The sequence below is a fragment of the Zosterops lateralis genome (assembly GCF_965231275.1).
Source record: "Zosterops lateralis genome assembly, chromosome: 6".
Lineage (NCBI taxonomy): Eukaryota > Metazoa > Chordata > Aves > Passeriformes > Zosteropidae > Zosterops > Zosterops lateralis.
The window spans coordinates 19,357,498-19,385,420 of NC_139761.1; positions in this window are offsets into that span (position 1 = coordinate 19,357,498).

Consider the following 27,923-nt stretch of genomic DNA (forward strand, 5'->3'; position numbering starts at 1 on the left):
AAACATCATAGGCTCAACTTGAAACAGACATTTCTGGCTCCACCAAGATTTTAGAAACATATAATTATTTATTTTGGAAAAGACCTCCAAGCTCATTGTGGCCAAACATAAACTTAACACTGCCAAGTCCCCCACTCAACCATGTGTCTAAGAAACACATCTATGTATCTTTTAAATACCTGCATGGATGGTGACTCAATCACTTCCCTGGGCAGCCTGTTACAATTCCTGACCACCCTTCCACTGAAGAAATTTCTCCTAATATTCAACCTAAACCTCCCTTGGTGCAACTTGAGCCCATTTCCTGTTTTCCTGTGTATTGTTACTTGGAAAAAGAGATTGGCCAGCCCCCTTTCAGGCAGTCACAGAGGGTGATAAGGTTGCCCCTGAGACTCCTTTTCTCCAGACTAAACATCCCCAGCTCTCTCAGCTGCTCCACATCAGACTTCTGCTCTAGACTTTTCATCAGTTTTGTTCTTTCTCTGGACATGCCCCAGAACCTCAATGCCCCTGTAGTGAGGGGCCCAGCACTGGACACAGGATTCAAAATGAGGCCTCACTCGTGCCCAATTCAGGAGGACAGGCCTGCCCTGGTCCTGCTGTGTTGCTGATACAAGCCAGGATGCCTGATGTCCACCTGGGTACACTGTTGGCCAGCACCCCTCTTTTTTAAAAGCAATGTATTTCAAAGGAGACTTAGTACCATGTTTCTGGCCTGGAACTTCTTAGGTGACATAATTTAGGCACCATAATAATTTCTCACGAAAATTAATTGCCACTGTCTTCAGGTAAAAAGTTGGAAGGACTTTTATTTCTTCTGAAGTCTGAAATGCTCTGCATTAAATCCATCAGTTTATATGACCATTTCTACCATTTCTACCTTCACCTTTAGTCCCACTTTAGTGCCTGAGGTTTTTTTTGCAAATATCTTTCCAAAGCCCTGAAGTCTAGCAATAGTAACATATTGTAAAGGGTTTTTTTAATACAACACACGGTATCACATTATATCTTTATTTTGTTTCCTTTGGGTTTTTCTGATAGTATCTGAATTGCTTTCAAGACACTTGATCATGTCTTTGAATAAACTTTATTGTCTCTCTTTATAATTTTGCGATCCTTCACAAAAAGGTTAGGTTTTGCTTATTGATCACCTGTTGAGCAGTAGAGTATCTTCTGTCTCTTGCATGACTCATTCACACATCAAAATTCCAAAATCCCATAATTCTTTCCTGTCAGGCTACATCTCATAATTCCCTTAATGCTATTCTCATATTTCCATTTCCCTTAAACTTTTTCCATATCTTTTTCTTTTGCTAATTGTGACACTGATTCACTTTTCCTTATCTATTATCACCAGTATTATCAACACCACTGCTATTGTAATTTATTCATTTTAACCATTCATCCTTTCTTTCTTTTTTTCTTCTTACATGTCTTTTGATAATCTGCAAAATCCTGCAACTCACTTTGGACGGTACCTTCTTCTCACTGGAATGCATTTTATAAGAGTTTGCAAAAAGAATGCATTATAAATAAAATGCAACATTATTTATACTCTTTTTCCTAATTTTGTGCAGGCACCAGCTGCTGTTCTTGTGAATAGAGTTATTAGGAAGCTAGAAGTGTCAGAAGACAAAAAAGCAAGAAATTTCAATAGGAAGATATTTTTAAATCATCTAAAAGGCCAAGGCACAAAAAAAACCCCCCCAAAAAATAAAATAAAATAAAATAAAATAATAATAAAAAACCCACCAAAAACTGAAACAGATTTCTAGCTATTATAAATAATAGACATTCAAGCCCCTATTTAAATTTTTAGAATTTTGGGGAAGAATTAATTACTCAAAGGAAGCCTGTATTTGATGAGTTGTCTAATAACATGCTAAAATAATTTCTAAAGCAGTTATTTTTTACCTCCTATCATTAATTCAGTAGCAGCTGTCTCCCTCCTTTGTAATATTCAAGCTCTAATGCTTTTCCTCTGAATTCCATGTTTATAAGGATGACTTTTGTTTTCAGGAATATTGTCTCATTTTTGAGAAGAAAAGAGAATATATCCAAGAATCTTCTGTTCATCCATAGGACATCAATCTTTCCTTGTTTTATGGTTCCTACTTGTGCTTCCAGAAAGTAAACCATTACTAGACATTTCAGAATTAAAATATCATTTGTATTTTAAATAATTGCCAAAATGTCTTTCAATCATGAAGTTTTGTCTTCATAAAAGGCTTTCAGGTTTAATGAAAAATTAAAATTTTACAGTATTAATTGAATTGCTTTTGAGAAAGACAATATCCTGAAGGTATAAATCCAATTACATAGTTTCCATGAAATTAGCATAGTTAAAGTTATTTTGCTTCCTAAGGGCATAGTTTTTTACATTTCTGAAAAAGGAAAAACATGACACAGTAAAATTTACAATAAAGTAAGAGGAAGACAAATTTCAAATACTTCCATTCTGGGAAATCTCATAACTGTAGCCAAAATCTGTGATAGTTTCAATAGGATCAGATAGAATTATTGATTTTTCCAAATTTGAATTTGACTGCTTTTTCGTAAGTAATATTTACTTCCTTAGAACAAATTGACCAGTGCATTAGTTAGAAAGTAAAGCATGATAATATATTTTTCTAATGGAGTATTTTCTAGGAATTTGGAAAAACAAACCGGAACAGATCAATCATAAGATATCAAACAAACTATTCTCATCTAAATAAATGCTCATTAAGGTCTCCAAGATTTGAACATATATCCAGACTAATCTAATTCTCTTTCATTTAGTTTTTTCATTCATATCTGGAAGGCCAGGCATTGGGATCCTATTGAAAGGCATGTGATGGAGAAGACTTAGAAAGGAAAAAATTTCAAAAAACAATACCAGGCTAACCTGATATCTGATGAATTTTTAATAAGTATCAAAAATCAACTTCTCTTTCAAAGTATAGAAAAAAATACATTATATGGAAAGTTAATAACTATTCTTTCAGGTAACTAGAGAACAGTGTGGTCCCATTTGAGCATCCATTGACTAAACATAGGCTAAACAATCCCAATTCATTTGATTTTTCCTCATAAGACTTATTTTCTACAATATTCACAGTCTTTTCTGCCCTTCCCTGGACATGAGAATATGAAGCCAGGGATATCAATAATAATAATAGAGGGTTGGACAAAGCAACGCAGATCCGACCACGGTAGTTACTTCTACGTTCTTCCTCTATTTTGTGCAGAATGGCAGCTTATATACATTTCTACATAGTTTACAGTTACAGTTACATTTTCATTGGCACACAGCAAAGGAAAGAATGCAAACATACATTATTTGGTTTACTTTTAAGGTGGCTAACACGTGCCTATTAATAACTCTCGTCAGTGGCCTTCAACACCTCATTATTTTTCCCAGACACCTTAATATCTAATTCTAACCGCGTCACAACTTACTAAGGAATTTTATCTGCTTCAAGGCCTTAACAAGGCCTCAGGTCAGGCCTCAGTCAGGGTAGTTCAATATCGAGATATAAATCATGTTGTCCTTCCCTGAGGCATTCTGCAACAAGAATACATGAAAGTTTTTACAGAAATGCAAAACAAACCCCAAAGATGTAGCTGGATGATAAGAACTTAATATCTTTTGATAAAAAAAAAAAAATAAATGCAAGAGCTGAAAACAAGTCATATACATAATTTATATTTTAGACATGGAAAATGAGAATAACTTAATATAAACTTCATATACTTGCAATGCAAATTCCAACATCTAGTCTAGTCTGTCTTGTTTTCTATTAAATTTAATGAGGTGAATAAGGTTTTTCAGGATTAATTTGATAAATGTTATCTGAGATATCTTTTTTAAGATGAAACACATTATGGCTAGATCCAATTATAGCTCATGATTATTGTATGAGACAGTACACCTGACCATTGTCCAAATAGCTTTAGGAATGGATCATTACCATAGTAATCTTTGTGTAAGAATATCTCCATTCTTCACAAAAAATCTGTGAATTCTACTATATGCACATATGTTAAGTATATAATTTCAAAATTAGACTACAGGTATTTCTGAGGCTGTGTGGAGAGAATGGTATCAGACAGCAAGTCTTTTGGAAAAAAAAGCTATGGAAATTCTCTGTGTAAAAAACACTATTGTTTCTTACAGGTCTTTAATAAAAACCTCAGATCTGGACCTGAAATACATCAAAATGCAGGGGTTTTGCAAGGTCCGATTTTGGGTTAATTTTATGGGTTTTACAAGTTAACTAAAACTAACTATTCATGCACTAAAATAGATAATTTTTGATTTATTTTTCTGTAAAAGGGAAAAACAAGCAAGAAAAATCTGTACTTATTTGTAATCTCTGAAAAACTCAAGAGGAATAGTTTTAAATGAAAGTAATTTTGTGGGGGTTTTTTGTTGGGCTTTTTTTTCAGAAGTTAAACTTGAGGCAGAATAGACAATGTTTCATTTTATCCCAAAATATTGTGACATTTTAATAATTATGATAACATGCTGATCATGACTCACTGTAAGGATTTTCTTTATGTGCTAAAACTCTTTCTTTCCTCACAGTTTATAAGGCCATTAATCAGCTCTTGAGCTGCTGCTTTTAAGTTTAGTCCATTTCAGAAAAATATGTCATGTAATTTAAAAGAACATTACGGATACAGATACGCAAATGAGTAACCTGGAAATTATACATTAGGACAGAAATTATTGCCTCCAGGAGGCAATTTTAAACAAAAATGTGATCAAATGCAGACGTCAGAGGAAAGGAGAAAAATCCTCAACTTTTCTATATGGTATTTAAACTCCAGATCTGCAGGTCAACCAATAGATCCAAGATCAGAACACATCCAAACTTCTCCATACAGTACCTCAAATTTACTTCTTTCATAAACATATCTATTCCATTTCTATTAAGTATAATCTTCATTTTTTATAGTGCTTAGTTATTTTTTAGAGGAAAACATTCTGCAGTAAAATTTGGACCCCTGTTGGATCATAGGGATGGATACAACTCATTAATGATGCAAAGGTTCTCAAACAAATTTGATGACTTACTTAAATGTAAACTTTAATGGCAGTGTTTAGATCAAACTCTGTCTCAAAATACCTGCAGAAGCAGCAGGAAATCTAGTGCAATGTTTTATAACAGATAATAGAGAAATACAGAAGGTTATAATTTAGGAAGCCAGGAGAGAAATTCCTTTATTAGTGTCCTTTGCCCTACTCTAAAGAACACATACTATGGTCTCCTTCATGCAGACTTATCAAGATCCATATTTAACCTAGCTTCCCTGTTAGAAGACTGTTTCAAAATCTCACTTTTGTTATAGTTAAAAATTTCAAATATTTTTTCACTCTGAACTGATTTATATGTAATTTAGTTGCCTTTGCTATACATATACACAAAATAAGCAAATACTTTGGTCAGTACATTATCAAGGGCAATAAAAAGTCAGACAAATCTGCCTACTCCAAAACCCTTGAAAGTCTTTTCACAGTTGTATCTTTGATGCTGAAAGAGAGGCATGCAGAAAAAATGATCAAATTTGTATGCATGTTTCCAACTATGTGGCATTTTCATAACTATCTCAAATGCTTTGTTTTACTGGCAGCCAGACACTAAAACAACAGGCTATCCCCTTTTCTGAGAGAATGGTAATAATGTGTCCTTTTCATAGGAATAGATAACTCCTGATGCAGCAAATGTTGCTAACATAGGAGACAATACATTGAGATTATTATTTATTTTACCATATGATTGCCATATTCAGAAAAAAAGACCCAAAGAGGTACTTTATTACCTTTCTGTATTTCACTTGGATGAGTAGTTTGCTAATCATGTATCACAAATTATTATTGGCAGTCTGATGCCAATTTTGCAAAGTTAATTTATGCAATACTATTTTCATTTGTAGTGCTGTTCTGGTTCTTTCTTTTATCTCAAAAAATGACCTTTTGAAATTAAGATTTAGTAACACCAAAGCATGTTGATCATCATTAAATAATTTTGAAAATTTAGTGATAATTACTGTTTATAATGGTTTTTCTTTATAATAAGTTTTCTTCAAAACCCTTTATAATGGGTTTTCTTCAAAATGGACAGGTGAAACATATTTCAAAGTATTGAGGTGAAACATATTTCAAAGTATTGAGTGTGAGTCTCAGAGCATATTAATATTTGTATTTCTCTGAAAGTTTTGCGTTTTAAACTTCCTGAGGATAGAACTGGATCACTAGAGTAACAAATCAATCAGCTGATAACTCAACCAGTTATCATTCAGTTAGAATGATCTTCCTTAGAGAAAAGGTGTCTAGAAGTTAAACCAACTGAATGTATGTTTTGTTAGATCGAAGGTTAGTAACTCAAGGAAAGTATGACAGCTTTTACAATCTGCTATTTGCTTTGGCTTCCTAAATGTCAGGAACTCTTGGCAATAAGATGTGCAGTTATTCTGTGGTAGATACAATTTTGTAACATCACTGTCAAATTACAAATTAATATTACAGTTCTTCTGAGCCACCAATTCTTAAGGACAAATCTCAGTCAATACGCAAAGAATTAGTTGGAATTGAGAGTGTCTGGAATGTAAATTTCATCCTGAAAGTTAGATGGTAGATTATGAAAAGCTATACAGACCAAAAAAAACCTACAATTATTTTTGTTTGGTGTTTTTTTTTGTTTGTTTGTTTTGTTTTGTTTTGTTTTGTTTTGTTTTGTTTTTTTGTTTTTTTTTTTTGTTTTGTTTTGTTTTGTTTTGTTTTGTTTTGTTTTGTTTTTGTTTTTGTTTTTTTTGGTTGTTTTTTTTTTTTTTTTTTTTTTCTGCAGCTTTGCTTCTCTAGAGGCATACTGGTTTGTCATCCCCAAGTTTTTCTCAACATAGTGGAGGGAAAAGTGGGGACCACCCCAGCCACTCCCAGATATGGACTCAGGCTTCAGAGACAACATATGCTCAAGAGGCCAAATCAAATCAGACAACTTTCCTGGAGTCAAGGAAAAGGAACAGAAATAAAAGTTAAATACTCCCCTTAGGGGTACAGAAGAACAACATGCTCTGAGAGCTGGTGAAAAGAATGAAAACAGTAAACGTTTTAACTCTGAGAGGAGTTTAGATTTAATAGATTTGAAACTCTTGAAATCATGTGACACTCTAAAAGTGAAATAAGACAAAAGTTTTCTCACTGGACATACAGTTCTCAAAGGTCAGTTGAAGGTAAGCTCTTGACACTCAGTTGTCTGCTTTTTTTGTCATGCAGTAGAGGGAACAAAGAAAATCAAAATTTTCAGTGATGCAGAAGGTAAACTACTTAGTAATCAAACTGTGCCAAAATGTTCACTGAGAGAATGCTGAAAAAACCAATAATGTATGAGTGAAACGTCTTCATAAAAAAAACACCCTTGATCCTGAAAAAATATTCCAGAAATAGTATCCTTGAAAGGAGGAAAGGACAGTGAAAATGGGTTCTGATTCATTGCAACAGGAGAGATCTCTGCCCACTAGCTGGTTTATTGCAGTGCAACTAGTTCTATATACTGGGAACATCTAAAGCACATGTAAATTCAGTGTAATAAGAAAAGATTGATCCAGGATCATAGGAAAGACAGACAAGTCTTTTCTCTGTCAAACCCATGGTGGTATCACTCCCTAGACTGTAACTACTCTAAAATAAATGAAGTGAAATGTGTCCCTGAAGTTTTACTGGCAATATAAATAAAATAAAATAAAAAGAAATAAAAAGAAATAAAAATAAAATAAAATAAAATAAAATAAAATAAAATAAAATAAAATAAAATAAAGTTGCTGTAGCTTAAATGCAATTATGTGATATAATTATAATAATATATAAAATTTATTATAAGTAATTATTTGATAATTATGTATATGTGTGTATAATATACATATTATTGTAATATATATACAACACATATACAAAAATATATAAATATATATTATTTACATATAGTCATATGTATTTTATAACATATATAATGATGTGTTATATTATTATGCAAAATTATGTTACAAAATATTTTTGTAGAAAAATGAATATGTCATGTGAACCTAAAATTATATTTAAAGAGCTTATATCCTCTTTAGAATAATAGACATATATCATGAAATGTAAGTTCTATTAAAGTGGGTGAGGTTAAAGTATTGCACTAGACAAAAATTTCCCGTGGACCTGGAAATAATCTAGGAAAAACAAATAACCAAAGTTCTTGAGGATACTGTGAAGTAAGGTTAGCAATCCCTGCTAGGCTTACTCAGCTTTAATTTCCACAGAAATGTCATATGCTGCATTTTGGAACACAAGCGTTCTTCCCTGAATTAACTGGTTTCTTTGCTCTTCATTTATTTTGGCTTAGACTGGTGCAGTGTATGGTTCCTGATACATTAGAGGTCTGGGCAATCACCAACCGTATGAACTTCTTAACCCAGAGGATGGCTGGGCACAGGAACAGCCCCCCAAGGTGATGGTCCCAGCACAAAACCTGACAGAGCTCAGGAAGCACTTGGATAATGCTGTCAGACACATGGTGTGATTCTTGTGGCTGGTCTTTGCAGAGCCAGGAGTTGGACTCAATGATCTTTTTGGGCCCCTTCCAACTCAGATATTCTGTGATTCTATAATTATATGATTCCTCTAAAGCTTAATTTTCACTTCAAAGAAGAACAGCTGAAAGAGTCCCCTGTTACAAATATCAGAGCTAATAAAACTGCCTGCCTTGTAAATGAATTGTCAGTTTCAAAAAGACCTTTAATATTGTGTGCATTTTGACAGGAACTGACTGCCACCTTATTCTCACTTGAGTTCCTGACAGAGTCATAAAAGAAATTTAAATGAAACATGATTGTGGGTACTATGATAAATATTTATGTTTTAAATGTATGGGTTTAGTTGATTAGTTTTATTTGATTTGGAGTATTTAATGTTCAAATTGGCTACTAATATCACTGTTGATTTTTTCCTTTTTGATATGTTATTGGGCACTAGATTTACAAGTGTCTTGTTACTCTTGATCCATAACAGTAAACCTGAACCTGACAGAAATCAAAAGCAGCCAGAGGAAAAAACTGGTTCATATTTCAAGCAAATGTAATTGCTACTAACAGTTGGAAACCAGAAGATACACATATTTCTAAAAATTAATTAAAGTTGAATAAATTCAAAATTTTCCATATATTTTGAAGCCATAAGTTATTCATGGTCTTAAAAAGAATAAATGAAGCAAGTTCTCTGTGGATACTTATATAAATGCTCTTGAAAATTCTCTTTAGTCCACGGGATTTAATTAGGGCTGAAGTTAACAGCGCATGGAAACCTTTTGCACTAGTATTCTGTTAGATAAGTAGTTTGTTCCTAATAGTTAAAATACTTTAAATCTGAATCTGAAAGAAGATGATTTTCACTTTAGAGTGATGTTTTTTTTAGTTCATTGCCCCTGCTTTCTCCACTATGAGAGTACTTTCTTTTGTCAGGGCTATACACACAGTGAAAATACAGAAAAGAGGTTGTGTAGCAGCACTTGTGAAGTCTATTTGGTGATTTTAGCATAGTCTTGGTAATTACACACTTACATTGATTGATACAATGGTCTGTGCAAATTTTATGCCTGTATACAAGGTCAACCATTTGCATTGCAATTAGGACAACACAAAGAGCTGACCAGAGAGCGTGAGATAACCGAAGCTGGCTGACTGTGTGTGCCTGAAAGAAAACTTTTCCAGTGAGAGCCAACTACTCAAATAATTTTCTGTCTCTGTGTAGTGGTACATCCTCCCCCTCCTCAGGCCTGCTCTATTATCTCAGGAGAACCAGCAGAGCAGTGAAGAGCCCCTTCAGGAAGGAAGGAACCATATAAGAGGTTTGTCTCAGAGAGTGATTCTCTGCAATGTCACACACTGCAGGCGCAACTACACAGCTCATATACTGAGCAGCTGCCTTCCCTAGGAAGAGGAAGAAACAGAGAAAAAAAAACCAGAAAACTTAATAAAGCTTAATATGATCAGAAATTAAAATTAGAAGTATTTATGAAATACTAAGTTGTAGACAAAATTCCATTTACATGAAAGACTCTATTTTAATTGAGCCTTGTTAGATGCAATTGTTCTTAAAAATAGATAGATGTGTAACAGCTACAACTCCTGACCACGTGGAGGGTTTATGGAGCCACTAGATGCTCACAGGATGGCCTCAGTTCATGAGTAACTTCATTAACTCTTTGGGGGTCCATTTTCTCCAAGGTATTAGAAATGACTACGGAGAAGAACATGAATTGCTATTCTTAACTTGCGGTGGGCTTTGCAAACTAAATACACACACACACAAAAAAAAAAAGTTTCCATATTTCTTACCATTTTCTTTCTGCTTCTTACTGACCTTGAGTTTACCAATTCATGACTGGGATGTGAGAACTATGCTGATAGCTTTCTTCTTTTCTTCCTTTTTTTTTTTTTTTTTTTTTTTTTTTTTTTTTTTTTTTTTCCCTAGCAAATTCATTCATCACTCAGTGCACTGGACCATCATAGAAGTATACAGAATTGCAATGTAAAAAAATTGATTAACACCAGACTTCTTGCTAACTATAGCAAGCAGTGGAATAATATCTGCAGTTCTTGCATACCATAGTTTTATCAGTGGAAATCTATATGGACTATAATCTAGAATGTTTCTGCCATAATACTGAAAATAATACTGAATTTTTTCATAATATTCAGTAGTATAGTATTTCATGATACTTCATAATACTGAAATAAATTAAATTAAAAGTGAAAAATAATAAGGATACCAGTACTTTTAAAGTAATACCAGTTTCTTTATTAGGACCTAGTTGCTTACCGAAACGACAGATACTCTTTTGGGGAAAAAAAATCAACTCAAAGATTATTTTCATACCATGAATGAATATGCAAAAGTGCAATCAGAACACTGCTTGTGTGCCTCTAAATATAATAATGCTTCCCATAGAGGTGTAAATACAATCTTACAAAATATCCTTGAGGTTTGATTTTTTGCAAATAAAACACAAATGGCCTCTCAGTATAGTTCCAACTGAAGGGCCAATTAGCTGCATTTTAGAGATGCTTTCAAGTTATTTTAATTTTTCCTAATTTTGTCAAATGTTCTTTTTTGCAAAACAGCCTGATTGCAATTCCAACTTAGGTTGATATAGATGTTCAAGATATTTTTGACAGACTTTTTTGAAGCAGAAATCTTCCATATTAATACACTTTTCTTTCTGAAATCATTCTAAAATCTTAAAATAAAACTTTTATAAACTTTCTGTATTGTATGGTGCTTCTTCCTGCCTGAAACAGTTCCTGTAAAACAGTAAATATTTTAATGACTGGATAATTGGAAGATAAGAATTCATGGAAAGTTGCTTGGCATCAAAACTATATTGTTAGTACATTCTTAAGTTTATTCATAAATCTCTGCAAGAGACTCAAGTTCTGAACCATGGAACTATTTATATTTTCGAATTGCACAATTACCAATTTGATGGCATTTATTAGAAGCAATCATACATGGAAAAATCTAAATAATTTGCTAAATTTGAAGATGTGGCTGTTTCCAACGAACAAATAATTTTCATCTGACTAAATTTTTCATTGCTTCATCAATTTACTGCAGCATTCATTGTGAATAATAGACTAGTTTTCTCAGATTCTGTGAGAAATTGGGCAAAATTTTGGCTTAAATTAATCTCTCTAGTCAAATTAATATGTGTCTCCAGACCCATTTCATGTGGCAAACTAAGCAAAAGAAAAATAATTACAAAAGAATACTCTGATGCTCTGGTCTTTCTTTTCAGCTGTATTACAGTACACTAAAAAAAGACTTTAGATAATGATTGTCAAATAAAGTGTCTGCCATTTATGATAACCTATCATAATTAACAGTTGTAGTTAAAACATTACACGGTAAAATGCAGAAAAGAGCTTCAATAACAGGTATAAATCCAAATGACCAAGACTCTTAAAGATCATCTTCTGTCAGAGTTGCTTCTAATTTTTGGAACAAAAGATACATCTCTGGGTCTGTTTCATGAATGCACCAAATCAGTTCCTCTACTGGAAAAAGATTCATTTTAAAGAAAATGGAATTACTGAAAATGTCATAAATTATTCAAACTTTCATTTAAAACTTAAACTAGTCACAAACCAATTAGTATTAACAGTCAATGAGAAACAAAATCCCTTATTTTATCACTTTAAGCATTACAAAGTTCCAGATAAACCAGCCAGTTATCATTAAAATACCAGCCAAAACATGTAACAGCTGGAGCTCATTTCACACTAACTTTACTCAAGCATTTTGCTTAAAGCAGTTTCCTAAACTGCCTAATAACAGAGGTATGGGCAGATAACAACTCAGGTCATGACTTAGGTGTTTATGTCTTTCCAGTGATTACAGAGGAAAGCAAATAGGCAAAGTAACTCAGACGAGGTGTTTAAATTTTGATGGTTAATGCTAGGTAAGATTAATCCTTTTTCCATTTTCTACTTTTTTTTTTTTTTTCCCAAATATTTCTTTCTAAGAAATTTATTACATTAGATCTGACTTTGTACTTCCTTTGTACTTGAAGTATTGCCACAGTGATAGGCTGTCTTCTGCCTGCCTTCAGTAAAATATAAATCATTTCACAAAACAGTCTAGAATAAGATGCTGGAGTAGCTATTCCCAGTGGAGCTATATCAGTTTCAAATATTAAGAGGTTTTTTAGTATTAAACTCATTAAGAAACATATTAGCTATTCCAGAATAAACCAAGCAGCACGGCAAAAAAGGCTTCTCAAAGCCAAATTAGCTAATGCCTGAATTAAGAGTTATAGAGCACTCTCAGCATGGTACTAATTAGTGCTGCCTAAATCACCCACATACATCTATTGCAATTTTAACTGATGCTACACTAGCAAGAATTACAGTTCCTTCAAAGCTACTTGAATGGTGTCTACTCTGCATTTTGCAGTACAGGAATGCCCATAGGCACAAGTATTAGAATCTGGATTGAACCTATGAGAGGGGTGAGTTCAGAAGCTTTCTACTGAGCTAAGCAAATTCTTTCTTCAGTTTCTATTCTGAAAGGCTGTGCAGTCTTGCTATGCTGTTCTGTCACTTGGACATCTTTCTGCTTGAAAAACACTGCTTACGTTTAATCCCTTCCAGAGTTTTTCCCAGACTGAGGTACTGCAACACTTCAGATGCCCTCAGGGATCTCCAACTCTAATTATTTACATGAGTGAAATTTTAAGACTCTAAGAAAGATTTTACATTTCTAAGGAAAGTATATTGTAAAGGCTTTAAATGCAATGCTGTGAGACTTCAAAAGAATTCCCACCAAGTGAGACTTGTCTCGGTCAAACTAAAGTGGAAAAAGCTGGAATTTTAACTTTAACTCTGGGAGCTCTTGCTTTTGCCTATTTTTGCCTGGATCTTTAATTTTACTTGTATCTTGTAATTTAGTATTTTATTTAGGCTCCAAGAAATGAAATGCATTTAGACCTGAAATCTCATCAACATATCAAATAAAATGTTATTAAATTCTGAATATTTCAAATATCAAATAGTTTAGGAGACTTATGTGCTTTTAAATATTTAAATGTGAATAGTCAAAAATATTTTTGAAGTTTAGGGCAAACTGTCATACAACTGAATTATTTTCCACGTCTAACTCTGAATCCGTCTGTTCTTTTATTACAAAACATTTCACTTTGGCTATTGTATAGATATAAACATATAGTTCTGAAACTTATTTGAGAAATTAATTTGTTTATCAAGCTTCTTTGGAGTGGGATAACCCAGAGGTAAACCGTTTGCCATTCGACAAAAGTGTATTTTAAAAGAGAACTCTAAACAAAATCTGAACAAGTTGCATCAACTGTAAAATTAGTAAAATCACTTAGATCTACATGGGAATAATGACTGCATGTGTGGATTCAACTTAACTAAATGTACTTGTTCTAATTCAAAGTTGGTTGCAAAGAAAAATGGAGTTCCTCAGTGGAAAAAAGGATTAAAAACTGACCTTAATATGCAAGCAACAATATACTCAGACTAGGTATTAAATTTTTTTTTTTTTTAAATATTGAGAACAAAATAAAGCTGATCAAATACTTTTCTAAATAAAAAATTGTCAAGGTCCAACACCAAAACATTTTTCTAAGTAGCTGTATTCCAGACCTATCTTCTCAGATCTGAACCTGAACTACTCTGCAAAAAACCCCACAAACAAACCCCCAACCAGCCAATGAACCAAAACCCCACAACTCATACACACACAAAACAAACAAAACAAACAATAAAACCCCCAGACATACAAACAAAACAATCAAATTAAAAAAAAAAAAAAAAAAAAAAAAAAAAAAAAAAAAAAAAAAAAAGACGACCAAAAAAGCCCAACAAAATATTAAGCAAAGCAAAATACCCTTCTCAAGGCCATGTAAATTTACCTTTGATGTCAACTGTCTTGATAAAATTGCTCATTCCAGGTCTGCAGACAAAATATATACCTCAGAGTCATTGAGATAAGTATCTACAGATATCAAAAGTGAAGAATAGATGTTTGAGAACAGGAAATCCCCACTTATATTGAAGCACTACATGAATGTATAAAAACACTGTTAGCACTTTTTGAAGTCCATAAAAGGTTACAATGCTCCCTCTGTAATGTCACTCTGGGAATTTCATAGATAAATGGAGGAGAACAACTTGATGATTAAATTAGTGCCAAGAGACCTAACAACATGAGTAGGTCTGCTATAGTGTGCTGTGTAAGAAATACATAGGTACCTCAGTTTATTCATCTTAAAGTGACATGCATTATTAATTCTTATTCTCTGGACAGTTTATAAAGGTGATTTAACAATCTTGCCATGCTATGGATCATAATTTTTACTTTACCAAATCATGGAATTAAATATAACAGGGACAAAACAATTAATTTTTATGTATGTTCTCATTGTGTCTGCCAAATACTATTCCAGAAAGTTTCACTGTGCCTGCCCAGACTGAGATTCTCTGCAATGGGTTTGTTTGGATAGCCACACAAAAACTTTCAAAGGTCACCATTATCTTTCCACCTATTTTTACTGTAATTTTCCTCTGTTAATTTGTTAGAGGTTATATTTTTAAAAGTACATTTGCATTCCCTTCCTCTAGGAAAGGAAGAATTTTTCCACATAAAACCAGGGGAAGAAAAGAGATTTTCCTTCATGGCTATATATACGGCTAAATACATACATATATATATATATATGTGGGTTGTTTGTTTGTTTGTTTTTGTTGTGGTTTTGTTTTTTGGTGGTTTTTTTTGCTTAAGTAACCAAAGAAAGATTTAGTCAATAGAGGGTAATATCAGCACTATATCAGTGGAGATGTTCCCAGAGATGTCAAAGCTGGGGTTGGGTCAGGAATATTATATGCCCGCTTTTGTTAGTCACAGATTATAAGATTTTGATGCCTCTGAAACTGTATTTTCAGTAAATTTTAGTCACTTTATAATTTCTGCATAAAGATATTTACCCTACAAGGTTTTCTAATTGTCCTTCTCATAGTCTTGAGTGAACCTTTTAGATTCTATATGGACAATAGTATAATGATGGTTTCTATCTCTATTCAATACTGTTTAGAAGCCAAGCCAGCAAAATTTCAATGCAAAAAAAAATGCATTTGTTTTTTACTGAAGAAAAATAATTTACTGCCTTTAACTGTGATATTAATTCTCCAGGTATGGCACAATAAAATTACATTCCGTAAAGATAAGTATACAGCTTATTCTGATAAAAGACTTTAGATAACAGGCTCTTCAGCTCTACAATCTTAGTGGTATTCAGCCAGGCCCAGCCTTTCAGTCCATGAACTAGTCAGGATTTTGTAATGCAGATGAAGTTTTGCAGACTGTCAGTAAAACTCTTCTCGAGCAAGTGTAAACAGTTTCTCATTCCTTGTTTTCTCTTGCAAGCAAGTTGCACTTTGAGCACCAGTAGAGGGAATTCTAAGTTTCTTTTAGGCTTTAGAAAATGAAGTAAGTGAGAGTGGGTTTCACTTTATTTTATTTTTGTTACCTAAGAGTGAGATACGTATTCTGACTGTGATAATATAATCTTCCTGTGCAATTAGTGGTAGCTGATAAACTTTTCCATGGGCTTACCCATGCTATCCTGGAAAAGAGTCTATGAAAACATTCCTCTTATAAAGCCATGCCAAAATCTTAGTTCAATTGGCTTGAAGAATAAATTTGTACTTGTGTTTGAACTTTATTCATTTCTAATTATGTTTCAGTAACCTTTGGTGCTTATTTATATCCCTGAATAAGAAATAATACCTTCTTTAGCCACTATTAAAAAAAAAATAAAAATTAACCACTGACGATAATTTCCCAAAATGCTACACTCACTTTATCCACAGTAAAATATGCATTAAATTTCATGTACTTCATTAAAAATTAACAGGAGCTTAGTTCCTTTCTTCTGAAAACTGTTTTTAATGTAATGTGGATCCTTTTACTTATACTCTCTTTCAGAGTAGGCACTTCAGGATACGTGCAAAAGATGCTATTCCAGAGGGGCAGATGTCCTTCTTTCCTCCAACCTTCCTTATGAAAACAACACCGAATAATAGCTACAGGTTTTCATTAGTGGGTCAAACCACATTAATGAGGTCACTGTCTTCTCTACATTTAACCCAGAAATAGCAGCACTGGGAAGAGAATCAATTTGACTTAGGCTAGTCAGTTCAGTGATAGAACAAGACTTGGAATCTCATTCCAAGTTTCTAAACTAGGCTGTTTCCGAACTAATGGTTTAAGAAAAGGAACATGTAGAATATTCATAAAAACTGCTTGATTGTCTGTCTTACTTTTAAATATTTCTTTACAGAGTAGTGTTTTTTTTTTTTTGGGGGGGGGGGGGTTTGGTTGTTTTTTGTTGTTTGGTTTTTTTTTTCTGAAATAATCACGTGCAAACAGAGATATGAAGTCAGCAACGAGAGAAAAATATTTGCAATTTCTACAAGGACATATCCTGAACTGTTCCCTGAATGAGACTTTTTTGAAAGGTTTGCCTCTTGCCTTAAGAACTGCTGCTATGTTATAGAAAATATTGAGGAAGAGGCTACAGGAGATGTAAGAACATTCTTAAGTAATTATCTCATGTATATCGACTGTTTTTTCTGTAATTCTAAGAACTTTTTGGGGTTCTTTCCTCATAAAGAATGCATACTTTCCCAATGTGTTTGAGTTTATGGTTTGGTTGGGGGGGAAGGTGTTGGGGGAGTGTTTGTTTGTTTGGGGGTTTTTTTGGTTTTTTTTTCTTTCATTGATAAAGAATGATCCATAGAGATTTTGATCACTCTTCAGATTTATTTCATACCTAAAGGTTTATACCCTCATTCTCTCCAGTCTATACTGGTATTATACGTCAATATTTCTGTTCACTGAATGTTCAGAGCACAGAATTAGTATTTGGATGAAATTCAAAAGGATAGTCTTACAGAACCTTTGGCAAAGCTTTTCCCACAATTTGTGGCCATCAACATATTTAATATGCAACCATGAAGAAAAGGCTGGGTATATAGAAATGTCGGAAAAAAAAAAAAAAAAAAACCACACCAAAAACAAACAAACACAAAAAAACATGATTATGCAGTCTTTAATGGCAATGTGATAAAGACACAACAGAAGTGAAGAAAATTTCCAAGTTTCTGTTAAACTGGTATGTCCTAATGGTATATGGTTAACCATAAAGTTCCAAAGTATCTTTTAGAAAGAATTTATTTCACAAACAATTTCCTAATTCTGTGCACAAAGTAATAAAAATAAACTCTGGTTTCTGCTTCTTTAATAATCCTTCAACTGTGAATTAAAGTTAAGTTTAAACAATGTACTTTCAATACTTCAGCATTTCACCAGCAAAGTTGAAGAGTGGCTATAACTGAGTCAATGGAAGACTTTATTTCATATGTGTCAATTCCACATACTGTGTTGAAAGGTATTTTTTCATACAGTTCCCTTTCTTAGAAGAATTTTTCTGTATGTTTAATCAAAGGATAGAAGTGGTGTTTTCCCAGGCGTTACGAAAGATTTACCAAATGTTCTGCAACTTCACGTCCCCTCAGACTTCCCATATATCTCCAGGTAAATATCTATCCATGCTTCTTTTGTAATTATGGGGATTTTAAGCGTAAATGTTTCTATTACTGACTTTATTTATATGTTCCAGTTTTTTATTATTATTTTTTTAAGAATTAAGCATCTGAGAACTGTGGTCTGTATAGGTAGCATCTTAGAAAAACAAAGCACAGTTTGATATAAAGGGAAATTCTCTAACCTGATGACTTTTCTTGGAAAATCCTTGAAATGTAGTGTAACAGAGATGCTAGCACTTCTCAAAGAATCCCATTAATCTTTCATAATAAAAAGTGTTGGGAAGCTAAATGCAGTTGTCATTTTCATCTGTTTCTATAATATTTTTTTCACCTCAAAGTGCTTCACAAGCTGAGCCTACTTCCCTCATCACAGAATAAGGATCTTCCAGTTTAAAAAAAATCAACTGCTATTTTAAACAAACATAAACATCAGATACACTTGAAGATAGAACTTGAAACAATTTCTTTTTGAAAGGACAGAAGAAATTTCTGCAATACTTTTGCAACAGCAGAAGGATATTACTTTAGAAATTATAAGAGATGAGAAAAAGTATGCTAAGTATCAGTATTTTTCAATTATTTCCTATAAACTAGAAAGCAGTGATAGGTATTTCTTCTCTGCCATTTATTGTTTAATTGGTATGATAACAAAGCTGTTCTATGTCTAAATGAGTTGTATTATTCTTTTATATGGATTAACATCTAATGCTGCAAAATGACCACCAAAGAGAAAAAAAAATTCTGAGCTAAGACTTCTGCATGTTTCAGGGATTTTCACCTCCAATTATATAAGGAGAGAGAATTGCTCTGTTTCAAATTCTAGTTATCAGAGGATATAGTGTGCTATAAAGGTAATATGCCTTCTTCACTACAGTTGCTACATTAAGGCAAAATAAACTAAACCATTAAACCCAAGCTTTCAGGATGGTATTTGCACTGTAGTAGGTCAGCAAGAGGCAGGTGTCTTTTAAATGAACTTTTTCTCCAAATTAGTTGAATTTCCAATATGTATTGGGGAGAAGATTACACCAGTACTGCATAAGATTTAGTTGTAAACATTCGTATAGATTTTTAACCCAATTTTTCTTTTGTGGTACCTAACAGAAAAAAATTAGTTCCTGACAAGAAAAGCCTATCTGGGGTTTTTTGTCTGGTTTTGGTTTTTTGAAGTGAATTCTGCATATTTTGTACTTACAGAAAGTGCTGTCATCACTTATTTCACAGCAGTTCCCATGGAAACTCTGTTGCATTTCTTCATGTTTCTGTTTTGGTTTTTGATTTGATGCAATAACAGCTGGAGGTCATCCTGCAAGTTAAATTAAATAAAGAGTTCATTGATTTTACTGCCCTCATAATCTCTTGCTTTCTCAAACATTGACCTTCTCTTCATATATTGGCTAAGAAGCACATCATACTAAAGGATATCTGTATATCCTCTATGCATTCACTTGTGCCATATGAGCAGGATACACAATGGAACATTAAATTTTTGGTGGGACATGTGGAAGTAAACTGAGCATAGAAAATGGCATCATGAAAGGGGTACCTAAGAAAAAGGTATGGACATTGCATATGGCCAAGCATAAATAAATCAGTTTGGGTACAACATGAACTTCAACCAATGCTCAGATACAAGATTAATTCAAACAATATTACAAAACATTGTTTCAGTTGCCATGGGCAAAACAGTCTTGATACCGGGAATATCACTTCCTTTAATTTATTTCCAACTAGCATAAATTTTTAGTTATGTTCTCAGGTACTGAAAAAGGAAAGACAACAATCAGCTAGGAAAAAATCCTACCTTTTCTGCTTGTTTCTCAGGTTTTCTCCAGTCCACTACCTTCCTTCCTCCTTTTCTAGTCTCAATTTCCCTTACTTTTGCGGCACAATACATGCAATCCTTCTCACACCTTTTGGAGAGGCAGTGGGCAAGGCAAGAGGTTGAGGTCAGTGCACAGCCATTTCTTTCTGCTGCCCTTTGCATCTTACTCTTTTTCTCCACTGCTGTTCACTTCTTAATTATTTTCTATGCTCCAGTGAGGAGCATTCATGAGCTGCTCCCATGTACATTCCAGGGTTATCCTGCTCTGGTAAGGGTCCCTTCATGGGCCCCAGTTCCTCTGGGGTTGTCAATACTCCAGTGCCTCCACAGGCTGCATTCTCTGTAGGTCAGTTTCTACCCTGCTGTGGGTTCATCTCCAAGCCCAGTCCCTCAGGGCTGACCCAGCATGGGTTCCCATGGACACGCCTCCTCTGCCAAACCCCAACTCCTTCCAAAAGTGCATTTTCAGCATGTCTCTGTAATGTCCCCTTACACATTCCTCTTCCATTTCATTTCTGCAGACAGGCCTCTTCGCATTTCTCTTCACACGTCCTGTTTTTGTATCCTCCTGTGTCTTCTCTCACATCCCCTACTGCTTTCCCCTTTACATGGTCTCATGTACATCCTGCACTGTCTGCCACCCTTTCACATGAGTGTCTGAGCCAGTGTGCTGTGCCCTTCTCTGGCAGGTTGATTTTGCTGCATCCAGTGGGACAATCTGTGCCACTGGGATCCCCTTGCTTTCTAAATTAATTTCTGGTAACCCTTTTGACCCTTTTCCGATGCTGTCTTAGAAATAAGAAACTCAATTGGCAAAACAGCTGAAGACCTTGGGATTAGGAAATCAGCAGAGGTCTGGGCATTTCTAAATCATAACCATGCCAGACTAAATAAAACATAATGAATCAAACTTCTTTTTTTATACTTATGGTCAATATTGGTTCCAGATGCCTTCTACAATCTCCTGTGACATCTCTATAATAACATCTTGCAGTATTCTCTGCTAAACCTAGCCCTCATCTTCTCCCCCTCTCAACTCAGAGGTAGAGCTAGAGTAGATAGAACAGGCTGCAAAAAGTAGGGATTTTATTTTGAACAATTATGAATTAATTTATTTAGGACTCAGAATTTTTTTCTGTCATTTCTGACACATATCTGTGCACAAGGTAATGCCTGAAATAACCTGGTGAAACTGAAAAATAAATGCTGTTTGGTGCCAAAATGCCCTTTGGTAAGAGAGGATTTTGCACGACATCTCCCACAATATAAAAGCAATGCAAATTTTCCTTTATGTAAAATTATATAAACTTTCATTTGCTAATCCCCCGCTGACTTTCTATCAATCACCCAAACAGTGGTTACAATAACTTCTTTTTAGTTCTTGGTCTAATTATGCTATTTTGAATCCCACTGTTAAATATTTTAGGCATAATTCAGGGTACCTTTCTATCTCTCTTCCCCCCCCCCCCCCCCCCCCACCCCACTTCTTTCCTGCAGATTAACACCAAAGCAAAAAATCTGTGGGAACAAGAAGAGCTAGGCAATTTTATTAGGCATGTAATAACTTCTTTACAGGCATCATGACACTCAAGAGGACTGAACTCATGACCTTTTACTCTGCTTATTAAAGGAACACCTTTATTACTGGCTGTAATATCAGACAGTAAAGTAAGGATATAAATTCTATATACAGAGAGATAATATCAGGTCTTATATCCACAGAAGACTAGATTAAACTGAGGGTGACATTAGTTACTGGAGTAAGGTCTGAAGATCTATTACAGAAAAGAGAGTGTACTTTCACTCTCTCCCCTATTGCATATATGCCTTCCATACACATATGCCACAACAGGCAGAAATTATTGGTGATTTTTCATTTCCACGCTCACAATTTATTATTTACTGTGTCTCTGACTGCTTCAGGTAAATATATTATTAAAATTATAATAGCATTCATTGTAACCATTGCTTAATTATACTCAACTAGCTTTTTAAAAGGGTATGTTTATTGACTATGAGAATCAATCAGAAAAGATGTTTTCTTTCTCTCCAAATTTTACTTGGTATCTAAAATCTAGTAGGATTACATGGATAACATATACTATGAAAAGAAAATTTTAAAAGTAGGTAGATAAACTGAAAAAAAGCTGAGTTTAATTTGTTGCTAATGATGTTTTATTCTTTTAAGAGAATCTTTTAAGGGGCAATTTTAAAAACAGTTTTACCATGTTGGAAACAAAACCAAGTTTATTCTATTTCCTGTACAGGGAAACAGGCCACACACATCTAAGTAATAAGACCATTGCTACCCTGAAAATTTATTTTTCAAATTAATATTTATATTCAAACAGATGAGATAATTTTTAAATGAAAGAGTGATTCTTCTGCAGACATCTCTCTGATATTGTGCACTTCCTTGGATGATAAGGATGTAGAATACTTCTAGAAATGGAGTGGCTTACAAAGGTAACATGTCTGTTCTGAATTCTCTGCTGTGAAGTTTTATTTATTAAAGCAGCAAATCTACACACCTATTCTGTACCAGTGGAGAGAAGCAACAACATACACAGGTTTTAAAAATTATGGCTGTATAATATTTAAATGAATATATGTGGAAATGTTGCTTGTGTGGATAATGCAGACTGCATGTTTGGGTTTGTTGGGGTTTTTTTAGTAATCAACTGTCAGTATATCAGTATAAAAAACATAAAAGCATTAAACCTGCTGTTTTCATTGCTTCTTTCCTTGGCAACTACAGCCATGAGAACTAAACCTCCTTCCACTCTATCACAATTTTTCCTCAGGACTTTTTCTCTTCCATTTCAATGATTTATTTTCCCCCAAAATATCCTAAATGGAATTTTAAAAAAACATTGACTTATTGTTACATGTGGTGAAAAGACTCTGCCACTCACAAAATATTGAGGATTCTGTACTATAGTTGTCAATGAGGATTGTATTATTTCAGTATAGATAAAGCTGCTTAATTTCATCTTTTCTCCTTGTCCACGAGAATGCTTAAAAAAGAACTACTGATGTTACAGATATAGCAGTCTACCTGTGCAAAGCACATAAAAAAGGACTGGGAGTCCAAGAACTGTCAGTGATTATATCTATCTCATGTCCCTTTCAAAAAGATTTCCATGCTAGTTTTTGTAGTTACCAGATACTGTTTTAGATGCACAGATGCCCAAGTTTCTACATGTCTGGTAAGCAGTTACTAGACACCCACAGATAGACTGGAGGTGAGCACCTGATTTAACTGTGTCATGATGATCCTGCCCACTGGACGTCTGACAGAGGTTCTGTGTCTTTAATAGCTGCCTCTTCTCATCTTGATCTCACTCTAGTCTGTGTGAATATTTCTTCAGATATCTATAATCTGCAGCTGTATAAACTATATATGGGAAGACCAAGCTTTAGGAACACTAGGCTATACTCTTCCATGAATGTTGCCATTGTGCTCTGAAAACATCATAGCCTGAGATTGATAGATGCTGTGTATTTATCTTTCTAATTTGAAAAAATAGTCTTATATTGTAATAGCTGGTTTTACATCTGTTAAAGAGCACAGAAACAGAAAAAAACAGGATTTATCCCTGTACCAAAGAAAAAGTTAAGAAAACAATAAACAAGGGGCAAGAAAGAATTCTTAAATAATTAATATATTTAATGTGTCTTATCAGCAATTCAGATGTTTGTGAATCTCTCTGTTCATGCACTGAATAAATGAAATTATATCTTTCTGCTGAACAGGTATGACATGATTTATTATATCTTTTAATCAAGATCATGATCTATTGATAAGAGACAATGTTTAACAACTTGAAAACCTGATCGGAATCAGCTAGTCACATTTTATAATAAATTTTAATTTTGATCATAAATTGCAATGGGACAAAATTGTTTAAAGATATGAAGAGATGTGCATAGGTTGAGAAGAGAAATTGGGTTTTCTTCTCTCTGAAAAAGGCATCTCACTCTACTACCATTTATATTTAAATGCTTATTTCTGCAGCAATTTAAATTTAATGTAAGTATCTTTTAAATGCTGAAATGTGATCCACAGGCATGAACTTTCAAATACTTTTGTAATCATTCTTGTTTAGTGATTCTACAAAGATTTACAGGTTTCAAACCAGGATTGGAGTAATGCTTTCCTTTGTAGATAGGTTTGATTCAATAAATCTAGGTTATTTCAGATGCACAATGACCTCTCTCTCTGGGCTGGCATAAATCTCTGTAGTTCAGCTGAGATCAGTACATCCACAATAGTGCAATCAGGGCTTTACAAAGCATTAACTGAAATCTCTGCTCCAAACTCTAGAGACCAGACAACAGTGCTAGAGAAAGAAGTTACTTGGGAGTTAATAATGTGGTGAGAGAAGTAACAGAGGCAGCCTGAAAATGTAGAACATCAGAAAGGATGTGAAAGAAAAGCACAGGTAGTTTTTTAATGTAGATCACAAATGTCTTTTACAATGGAAGACAGGAGACTGCCACCTCACAGCCCACAATACAAGAAAGAAAGAATGGGAATAAACAGAAATACTGGAGGCACAAGACTGAGTGGAGGAGCATTAGGAAATTAGGTAAAATACAGTAAATAATGGTATGCTTTTAATCAACCATAATCTCTAGTGTTATGATGTGTTTGAAGTTTTTCTTTTTATTTCTTGCAGAAACTATGTGGAAATATCCTTAAGCCATCCTATAAATATTCACTAGGACAGCTTTTGACTCAGATATTGTCTTTTGAAGTTGTATGAAAATGACAGGGTTTTGTGGCCTGAATTACCCTATTTCCTCTTTTATGCTCATATATCGTTTTTACTTCCAAAGTTTCTATCTGCCCAGATTAAACAGAACTCCATATGGAAATATGACCATGAGCTGGCTCCCTTTTATACCTTGGAGCTTTATGTTTTGACCAAACTTCCCATTTAAACTATGTGATAATATTCAATTCCATATCTGCATCTTTTTGTATTCCCAAATCTAGTTGTGTTCTATGGTTAATAAGACATTCATTTGCATAATTGATCCAATTACCTAAAACAAATTCTGTCAAACCAATATTCCTATAATAGCTTTATTGGTGATAAAGTGTAGAATAAATCTAGGTGTAGGAATAGTGCTCTGGCCTTTCCTGTAGGCATTTGTATATGTAATATCCACCACCTCAATTTGATTTCATGTCTTTCTGGCAATATCCCCACCATACTCCTGTTTAGGGAACATTCTCTACAGAAACGTAAAGATGTTTTGTTCACACGTCAATTAAAGTTGTTATTTTTTTTTTTTTTTAATTTTGCCTTGAAATAAAATTGTGTAAACTCTCCAAACTTAAAATAGAAAGCAGTATCAGGTTAATTTCTGTTGTTTTGTCTAAACTAAATCTTTCAAAGATCTCCTTGGTACTGTAGAAAGGCAGTCCAAAAACAGTCCCTCCACTAAAGCACTTGAAATTCTCTCAGACATCCCCTGAAAGCATTTAAAGTAATTTGTTTCAACATCTTATGTGGCAGAAACAAATTTTAGGTGAAAGTGCATTTACAGATTGAATTTTGGGGTGATAAAAAGACACTAAATTAAATTTTTAAGAGAAAAAGGCATGAAATTAAAATTTTAAGAGAAAAATAAAATCTGAAGCAACTCCCAGCAAAGCACTTAACCACTGTTCAGAGTTAGCATTTATTACAATTGCCAGGTCCTTGTTAGACAATCAAAACTTTACCCTACACTTTCAATTTTTATGTAACCATTTGCTATACATAGATACTGAGATACTAGGAGTCATTATTGTGGAGAGACACATAGAATACATGAATTTCCAAATATTACTATTCCCCAACTATTTACTATATTAGCCCTACATAATCTGTATATAATCTGACACACTTTGCATGTTATTAATATTTTTCAGAAATCTTTGCTGTAGGTTTGGAGTATTTCTTCAATACCAAAGGCACATAGATAAGTAAGAACATTTGGCTTGTTAAATAGTAATTATCATTCACCATAAGAGCATAGATGAAGCACAGAACCAAATCTCTTGTAAGAAATATGCATCTTAAAGAAACTGTCAGCAGGAAGATCATACAACTTGTATACTATTTAGAAAATTGAGAACAGTACCTTTTTCTTTGTTCCTTCAAATTGTGTACAGAGGATGTGTATCTACCTTAGATTTTACAGAACCTTCCCACAGAAAATAGAAGTGACAAACTGAAAATGGAAATGCAGTGAAAATATGAAAAGACAAACTCATTGCAGTGAAGAAAGAAAAAAGACAGGGAGGGGTTTTTTTCATAGTCTAGGTGTTTCAATCTCTTTTAGAGTAAAATGTCTCTGTAGCATCCATCATACATATGTCTGTTCTACTGTCACTACTCACTCATAGTGACAAACCGTAGGTGTCTCCATTTAGCTAACAATTGCAGAATGCATGCAGCACATGCTGGCAATCCTACACTACAGGATGCTAAAATGCATCTATCTCTTATCATCAAACAGCTCCTACTCCCAGATGTCCAATTCCCCATTCTATCAAGGAATTAACTTTTAGTTAATTTACCATGTTAAATTACCATGTGTTTTAATGGTAAGGCTTGTAAAACAGCAAAGCCAATCTTAGTATTTGAGTACTAAGGACACCTTCTTTAAGATCTTAAATTGTATGGACTTAAATTGAGTTGAAAAATCCAGGAGGGTCTGTGAAATTGGATTTTTTTTATGAAGGGAGATTTCTAGCTGGTTTCTTGTTCTCATGCATTCCTGTTAGACTGTGTTTGGTTTTTCTCAATCCTTCTTTCATGACCATTATTTTCTCTTCTACAGATTCCATTCACTTTGGTACCTAAGGAATATGTGCAGGAAAATGTACAGAAGCAACTGATTTCTTTCTTCTTACGTGTGTTCTAGAACAATGGTATCTACAGAAAAATGGCCTCTGAGTCCAATGCTTTGGCCATACTTTTCATACAATATTGCTAATGCTAATAATGTAAAGGTTCAAGTGCCCTGAGACTACTTTGTGGGTGTAAGGGTACTGATGATCTTACTGGTGTTTTTTAAGGCCTTCAGTCTTTTTTACTGGGTACACAGTACAGTGTCCTATTCAAAATAGCTACCTGGATATATCCCAAAATATCCCAAGGTACCAAGAGGTATCAGGTTAAGAATTTTTTATGGTTTCATAGCTGAAATAAAAATAATGTAGAAAATAACAAATATATGTTAGTTATACAGGTTGTAAGAGAGTAGTGGATGCTTCTTTAAAAGTCAGCCCCTCCAGTGGAAATGTTTGCTTGAGTGAAAAACTTTGCATATTTCTAAATACTTGAACAGGATTTTCCTCACACTTAAACTCTGTTACAGCAATTTACTTGTGCAATTCTTAGGGAGAGGAAGCAATAAAGACCTTGAAAAGTATTTACTAAATATTCCTCTGCATCAGGAATGATTTATGGCTTGCTCATACATCATTTCTCAGAGGCAGCTGTGTCAATGGAAGACGTTACTGTCCCACCCACTGCCAGCTGTGTGTTGCTGCCTCCTGCCAGAGGTTGCCATGCCCTCAGAACTGCCAGGGCTCTGCTGCTCAGCTCCTCCCTACCCCACTGCAGTCAGAATGAGACAGCAGCAGTTCACTATTTAAGCTGCCTATTGCAGCCCATATGGCAGGCTGTTGCTTGAAAATGCTGAGCAATGCAACTCAAAGGAAACCATTGGCCTTCAACCAGGAGGCGCTTCAAGGAACTAATCAGTTGTGATGGGCAAATGAAACTTGTTCACATAAGACCTCAGAGGTCCCTTTGAGCCTGATTCTCTACAATCGTGCTGTTCTCGGGTGCAAAAAAAAACAGAAAAAGATTTGAGATTTAGGTCGATATGTACAGTGCATGAAGGAATAGAAAAAAAAAATTCTTAGCTTTATATTAAA